Below are 8,424 nucleotides of genomic sequence, written 5' to 3' on the forward strand. Positions count from 1 at the left end.
TTGGTCATTTGAAAAATGGATGGCAGGGGAGTAATTTTGTGTTAAGGTTGGGGGCGAAAAACAAAAGGGGAGGGATGAGGACGATTCCTCCCTTCCTTCCCCATCAGGGGCTGCCTGCCTGCGCTCGGGTCGCCGCATACTATAGATGCTTTACCTGGCGGAGGCCAATGTGGCGGGACCCACACACACCCCCGGATTCTCCCTTACCATCATGTGGGGCCCACACACTTGCTCGCCCAGCCCTCTCCTCCAGCTACCCGCCAAGCAATCGTAGCGTAGCGTGTCGTCTACCTCCGTCCCTTCCCCCACCCGCCCCACCCTGCAATTTTTACTGTATTACCCTTTCTAATTATCTTGATTAATTTTTCCTCTTTTTTAAGATCCGAATCGGAGGCACGGCGTCTCGTGCCGGATACCCGAGTCCAAGCTCGTTCCCGACTTTCCCTTTCGTCCGCTTATAAACTCAAAAGCTATTTAGGGATTGTTTAATTGGCATTTTTTTATTTCATGAGCCGATTCCACCATTTCTTGCTTAGCCAGCAAAAGCTCTATCTAACTCGATAGATTGTTACGTTGAGATGTATGTTAATAATATGAAAACAAGTACTTTCCGAGCACATTCGGCGTCATAGTTTGTGTTTATCGAATTCTTCTTCGGGTTATGCACATATGGCTACAAGCATTTAAAAGCGATTAAGATTTCTACTTCCATAACAAGCTAAATTGTGAAACCCATTACTCCCCAAAAATTGAGAGAGCCTTCTTGTGTTAGCAGGACTCGCCCCTCATATTCCGGTTTGAAGCCGTCTCGTCTCGAGCGGGAATACTCTTCGGGTGGGTAATATCGTAATTATAGCGGAAACCAGGCGATGGTAAATAAGCATGTAAACGAGGGCATTTATGGCAAGAGAAAGAAGACACGCCGTCGCGGGCCCCACGGGTGGGAAGAGAAACAGAAAAAGGGACGGAGAAGAAAAACGAAGCCGAGAGGAGGAATCAAAACCAAGCAGCGGCGTCCACAAAGGGAATCCGAATATGTCCGAGGGCATTTAGGTAAAAGCAGGTGCTGTAATGGCCGACGCTGACCTCACGCAATCCCGTGTCCGTCCGTTCCAAAGAGAAAAAAGCAGCGGCAAACAGCAAAAAGAGGAAAAGTGGACAGGCGCAATGAAAGCTTCCATTCCATCAAACTTATCTACAACGAACGAGAATTCGACGGTTTTCTTTTTCTCTTTCTTTTTTTGGTCTCTTCTGCTTTGGGACTAAAAAAGGAATTTCTCACTTTTCGCGAGTCCAATGATAGAGGCTTTCTCGAGGCAGGATACTAGCCCCTCCACTTCTCCTTTATTTCAGAAAGTTCACCCTAATTTTCAAACATTTACGAAAAACATCATTTTTTATATAGATGGATGTGCCCCGTTCATGGAGCGAGAGCTGATTATAGCTGCTTAATATATTAATAAATTGAAATTTATTAATTCATTTAGCTCATTTAATTTCATGCAATTAATGCGAATATTCTATTATATACATAAAAAAATATAGTGTTTGTGTACTCGAGAGACTTATCTAGTGGAAATCCTCATCAGCGAGCATGTATTGTTAGGACTTTTTGGAAAGACTAGTTGTCCTAGCCTTGATCTTGTCCCATGAGGCATGCAATCATAGAACTTAAAGTCGGTTATATATTTTCCCTTTGTGACATTTATGAGTCAGCCCTACCAAGATAAAGGACAATTGTTTAGATGCTCCTTTGTTTTTATGAAAATGTTGGAACTTTGGTAAGGCCCCCCTTTCTCAAACATCTTTGTTAATCAAAGGTGACAACATTTATATGGCTCTTTTACATGTTTCACATAATTTTCTTCTGCCCTTACTCACTTCCACTTGCTTGTTATTAAGAGAATATTAATAATATTATCATTGTTATCATTATTACTAATAGGCAATTTAAAAAAAAATAAAGTTTAGGAAAAAGAAAAATAAATGAAGAAACTAACAAGAAAGCATAAAAATGACTTATAAAAAGTGGTGTTTTAGTAATGATAGAAATGAAGATAGTTCATCCAACTTAAGCTTTAAACTTTAAAGCAAAATTAATGTAAAAATTATGACAAAAAAACACGATAAAAATGTGCCAAATTTATTTCGGAGTTTTTTTTTCAAGAAAATGTGAAAAAGACAGTTTTTTTTTTCGCATTCATTATTTTAATTGCATTTATCAGGTCTTTTTCGAAAAAGACAGATTTTCTGTTCATATGGTTCGAAGCAGCCCATAGGGTTGTCAATGAATAGTGGGATAGACTTAATCAGCGATCTGAATCCAAAACCATTTAATCGGATCTGACAAAGAAAACCAAATCCGTATTATTTGAATATGGAATCTGTATGTGGATTCACGATAACTGAAACCGTATGATAGTCCTGCATCTGATTAGGATAGACTGAACACTAAGCGATTGTACAAAAGTATTGGACCCTGCACTAGTTGGATCTGGATCCAAACTTTGAAAAATAGGTCCAAGTTTGAGTTCAGGTTCAAATTTAATTATATGGGAACCCCCATTAGGCCAACCATTCATATGCCAAAAAAACAAGTTTTCAGTATATCAAATTGAACGGAAGAGTGATTTAAACTCCTAATTGGCACATTTTATTAATGCAGCAGGACCTTATGTAGACTCCGGATATTTTAACAAAATAATGACAAATATATATATGTTTTTATTAAAAACAAAAAGCTCGGAACAAGCCAATGTTGTTAATTTTGGATCTTTGTATGAGTTGAAAACCAATATTTGCACCATTAACATTTATATTAAGTTAGAAACATATATGTATGATTAGAATGTTTATCTTACATATGTATGTTTATACACATACACACAAGAAAATTGGTATATCCAAGACCACGTGGGTCAAGGATAAACCCCAAACCTCTCAAGTCATTGTTAGAGTATATTTAAAACTAAAGATAAACACCTTCAATGTTTATAAACGCTAATTGAGTCTTGGTCGAAGTGGTTCATAAAAGAATAGATTCTTCCACTAGTGAAATATTGACGTTATAAGAGCCATTCATTTTTTTATTGCTATAGAAACACTATTTGTTTATATATATATATATATATATATATATATATATATATATATATATATCATCCAAGCATTCTTAAGATGGCATATTTATGATTGGATTCTAGAAAAAAAATGCTCACCCAATCAATTTTGAGGGGACTGGTTTTTATCTCTTGGATTTTTTCGTTCAAGTTTGGATAGATAAATCATTCGGCCTATCACAGCACTCCACCCTTTGGCACTAGGAGCTAAAGCAAGTGTGAGCCGCATGTGGGTCGCGGCCTCTAGTAACCTTAAAAAACTTCTTATTCTAGTGCCTTTTAAAAATTTTATACTTAATACCCCTTAGCCAGAATTTTCCGTCTCTCCTATCAAATAGTAAGTTTAAACATTCTCACATTTCATCGAGTGGACGTGATTAGAGGGAAAGCCAGACAGCCGAAGGATTTTACCTTAGTGGCAAAACCAAAAAAATTGTTTTGCGTGAGCACTTGTTTAAAAATACTCATATGTAGTAGGACCCTTTTATATATATATATATATAAAGATGCCTATTTAAAAATAAAAAAAAGATTAAGAGAATGGTGTGGACATGTGACTCTTCTAATAAATATATATATATATATATATATATATATATATATATATATATAGAGAGAGAGAGAGAGAGAGAGAGAGAAAGAGAAAGAGAGAGAGACTTATATATATATATATATATATATATATATATATATATATATATATATATATATATATAGAGAGAGAGAGAGAGAGAGAGAGAGAGAAGGATAACAGATCTGTTTTGTCTTTTGTGAGTGGATAAGTTTGGAGCATACTTTGGAGTTGCCGGTTTGGCGCGATGTGTGAAGGAAGAGGAGGAGTGGGTACGAGAGAATCTTGGTGGATGTGGATCAGGTGGGGATGCCTCTCCAGTCTCTTCACTCACTTTCTCTCCTTGTCTTTCTATCCAAAGGAAAAGGAAGGAAGCCATGGCTGGACTCGATGCCAGTCGGCCATTAACAGCAGCACTGGAAGGACGCAAAGGTTTCGGCGTGAAAAATCGTTCCAATCAGATGGGCCACCTGATTCTTGCTCATATTATAAAGAAAAATTCGTGATGCTTTCAAAGTATGAAATGGTTTGAGATCTGGACAAACTGTTGGGGATCCAAATATGTGGTGATTGTTTGTTGGTAACAGTACCTGTAGGGGTCCGCCCCGATCCAGAGCGGATACGATCTATCACCCGGATCTCCTTTTACAATGGCCACATCACTCTGTCTTCCGCATCTATTGATTTAGTCCAATCCTTTTTCGGAGGGCCGACCAAATATAAGTTTTATAAATTGAGAAACGAAAAGGGGCGACGAGCTGTCATGCAAAAGGATGATCAAGTTTGCGCTCCCAGCGACTAATGAGCGAATCTAACTTTTTTTTTTTATAAATTTTAATTTGTTTTTTAAACATCCCTATTTATGTTGGTGTATATATGTATGTTGTCTGTACAAGTACGGCTGCACGCCCGGTCGCCGGCGAGTAGCCCGCCTGACTCTCTCGGACTTGAAATGTTATTGGGCTGATTTGGGTGGGCTCGATAAGTTAGGGTGGGACTAATAACAGTTTTTTAATATATATATATTTTTATTATTTTATTAAGTTTTTTAATATTTATATATTATTTTATATTAAAAATATATATTTTATATCTCTTATAGGGCCGGGCTCGAGTTGGGTTTCGAGCCAAGCCTGAGTTCAGGCCAGGCCGGCCTGATGCCCAGGGTTAGTTCCAAACAGCATAAATAATGTGGATGGAGAGCAAGGTCATGAAGATCACTGTAGACAGAGGCGAAGAGGCAAGAAATATATCTTAACACCCGATCGTTCACCACTTCCTAAATCCGGCGCCACCAACGGCAGATCAGTAGAAAGAGAGACTAAGAGTGCCAAGTGCTACTGTATTTTTCAAAGATTTGTAAATTAAAGCTTAGTACAGATTTGATCTATGTGATGTCTCTAGAAATTTCAATTAATTCTGTGATGTTAAGGCTGTGTAAGTAAGGTTTTCTATTCCTTTGAGCTTGAAATGAAATTCAACTGCTTATATTGTGCGGATATAAAATTAAATTTTTATTGAAAAGGAGATATACATCAAGCTTTTGATCTTAATAAGTAGACCATATTAAACGCATTGACGTATTCCGGGTGAATATACATCAACATATTTAGTTTGAGCCGACAAGACATGCACCTGTATATCTTTTTCATTTTCATAATATATTTTCATACCTCTTCTAGCTCTGTATACATGGTACATTCCGTATATCATGCAACCTTAATGTGTCCGTCTCCTACGCCCGATTTCCTGTGTTTTATGTTATTTTCTGCAAATTTGATCATGAAAAGAGGTGCGAAATATATCAACATATAACAATAAAACAAAAATTTTAGAAATTCGATTTTTATAATTTTTTAAGACTGTAAATTGTTAAAATGTTTTTTTTTTTAATCGAGACACTAAATTGTTAAAACCTTATAAAATTTAATTCTACAGTTGATTTGCATGATTTCTTTTTGTCCAACAAATTTGCATTCATCACACACCACACACACACACACAGAGAGAGAGAGAGAGAGAGAGAGAGAGAGAGAGAGAGAGAGAGAGAGAGAGAGAGAGAGCAAAGCCATGCATTCTCATATTTGCACTATATAAAGCTCGAAGAAGAGAAGACATTAGCGACTCCTAGTTGATGAGCAATAGATGAAGAAGGGAGAACAAGAACCGAGCTCCATAACTAGCATTGAGTATGAATGGTGATCAAGAAACGGATGTGGCCACGGCTTCATTGTCCATCTTCGATGAATGAAGGAAGATGCATATATAGCCTGAGCTAGAGAAAGTGGATGATAGAGCAGAGCTTACGGTGCCACAGGCCAAAGAGTTGCTGCAAGCAGCAGAGATGATTTAATTGGTCTTATTAATCACAAAATGATCAGACAGTGGATGTCATTGGTTCGAAAAAATACCGAGAGGCCAACAATCATGTAATAATGGATTCGCGGAAAGATGAGGGTTTGCTGCATGTGATGAGTGACAAATTCAGAGAGTTTACTCCCAAGAAACAGAGAACATCAAACTAGATGATCAATGGCGAGCCCTTCCTGTTCATCAAGTTTTGAAAAATATTTAGGATAATATTCGCTTCAATCAGGTGAGCAGAGAAAATACTGCAACAAAGGACACCCCGCTATATTTCAACTTACATGTAAGCGTCATTTTTTAAGATGTATAGTATTTGCCCTAATTCACTTATATGTGAAATTAATGAAGCGAGGTTTCTTCTTTTCATCTTGAATTTCCAAATATTTGTAAGCTGACAGATTTGATCTACATGATTTCTTTAGTTTAATTACATAGTGTTAAGGCCGTGTAGGTAAGGTTCAGTTCCATTCCTATGGGCTTAAAATCAACGGACTTCAGTTCCATTCTTATGGGCTTAAAATCAAATTCAACTGCATGTGATGTGCAGATATAAGATCATATTTTCATTTAACAAGAGATATACATCAATTTAAGCAAATTCAACTACATGTAATGTGCAGATGTAAGATCACATTTTCATTTAAAAAGAGATATACTTCAAACTTTGAGCTTATTAAGTATACCATGTTAAATGAATTGACATATTCCGGGTGAAAATACATTAGCATATTCAGATTGAACATGCACCTACTTATCTTTTTCGTTTCATTATATATTTTCGTACCTCTTTTAGCACTGTATATATACATGGTACATTTCATATATCATTCTCCCTTCATGTGTCCGCCTCCTACGCGCGATTTCCAGTGCTTTAAATTGTTTTCTGCTTATTTAATCATGAAAAATATATGCAAAATATATAAACATATAACAACAAAACACAATAGGAAATCAATTTTTAGAAAATTTTAAGAGAGAAACAGAAAGAGTAAAGTAAAGCCATGCATTTTCATATTGTCCATTATTTAAAACTCGAAGAAGAGAAGCCATATTAGCGGCTTCAAGTTGATGAGGAATAGACCAAGAAGGGAGAAGAAGAACCAAGCTCCACAACTAGCAGTGAATGGTGTTCATGAAACGGATCTAGCCATGGTTTCATTGCCTGCCCATCTTCGATGAATGTTGGGAGAAGGAAAAATGCATACATGTTCGGAGCTAGAGAAAATGGATGATAGAGCAGAGCTTATGGTGCCACAGGCCGATCGAAGAGTTGCTGCAAGAAGCAGAGATGATATTGCTTGGCCTTTTTATATATGTATAAAATTCTAATTAAGCAACAGAGACGAGAAAAAAGGAATATCGCAGTATATATATATATATATATATATATATATATATATATATATATATATATATTCTCTACACTGAATGGATGCGATTCACGTAACAGGAATCGCCATAAAAGGGTTGATTTTGATCTAAGGCCAAAGAATTCCAGTTGTACATAGAGAGGGCCATCTATGATTCATGTTTTAGAAAAGCAAATCTATGTGAATTGATTCGAATTCTATGGAGATACAGTAACATCGCGAGGAGAGAGATCTGTAAAACTACATGAAACTCACATCTAAAATATATATGGATTTCATATATGAATTTGTTAAATCTAGCGTTAAGTGTGTGTGTGTGTGTATATATATATTTATTTATTTATTTATTTCTCCTGACATAGGTCCAAAATAATCCACGTAGTTGAATTTCTTTCTTTTTTTTTTGCCACAATCTAAATGCGCAGAAGTGTGAACTATGGAGATGAAAAATTATGTATGCAAAAAGTTTTACATAAATAAAACTGAAAAATGGGGTGGATCCAGCCACCGGTATGAGGGTCATATCTAGTCGGAGAAAAACGAAAGATGTTTAAAGAGACTTTACCCGAGAAGCATCAGGTTTAATAAAATTAAGCTTTAAAGGGAAATTTTTTGAAAACATATCAAAAATTTGGTAATAATAAAAAGCACATATAACTTCTGTGTATTGTTAAAAACACAGTTTAGTTTTGCACCACAAAATAAAAACAAAAAACCTGCTATAAATTTTAAGTTATAGCTAATCTAAATAAGGTTAGTGATACATCAAATAACTAAAATGGACTGGACATAAATAGGTTAATGTAAGTTCTTTATTTTGGGGGTCACGCATATCACTTTTTAATGTACGAATGTTACATGAAACTAAAATTCTGAAAAAAGAAATAACAGTGAAGTGTGACGGCAATCGGATTTGAATCCCGTACCTCTTAAATGTGAGCCGCCTTAGACATGTACGTGCTATGCCCTTAAGTCGGCGACACACACACACACCTTC

The sequence above is a fragment of the Nymphaea colorata genome, chromosome 4, assembly GCF_008831285.2.
Source record: "Nymphaea colorata isolate Beijing-Zhang1983 chromosome 4, ASM883128v2, whole genome shotgun sequence".
Lineage (NCBI taxonomy): Eukaryota > Viridiplantae > Streptophyta > Magnoliopsida > Nymphaeales > Nymphaeaceae > Nymphaea > Nymphaea colorata.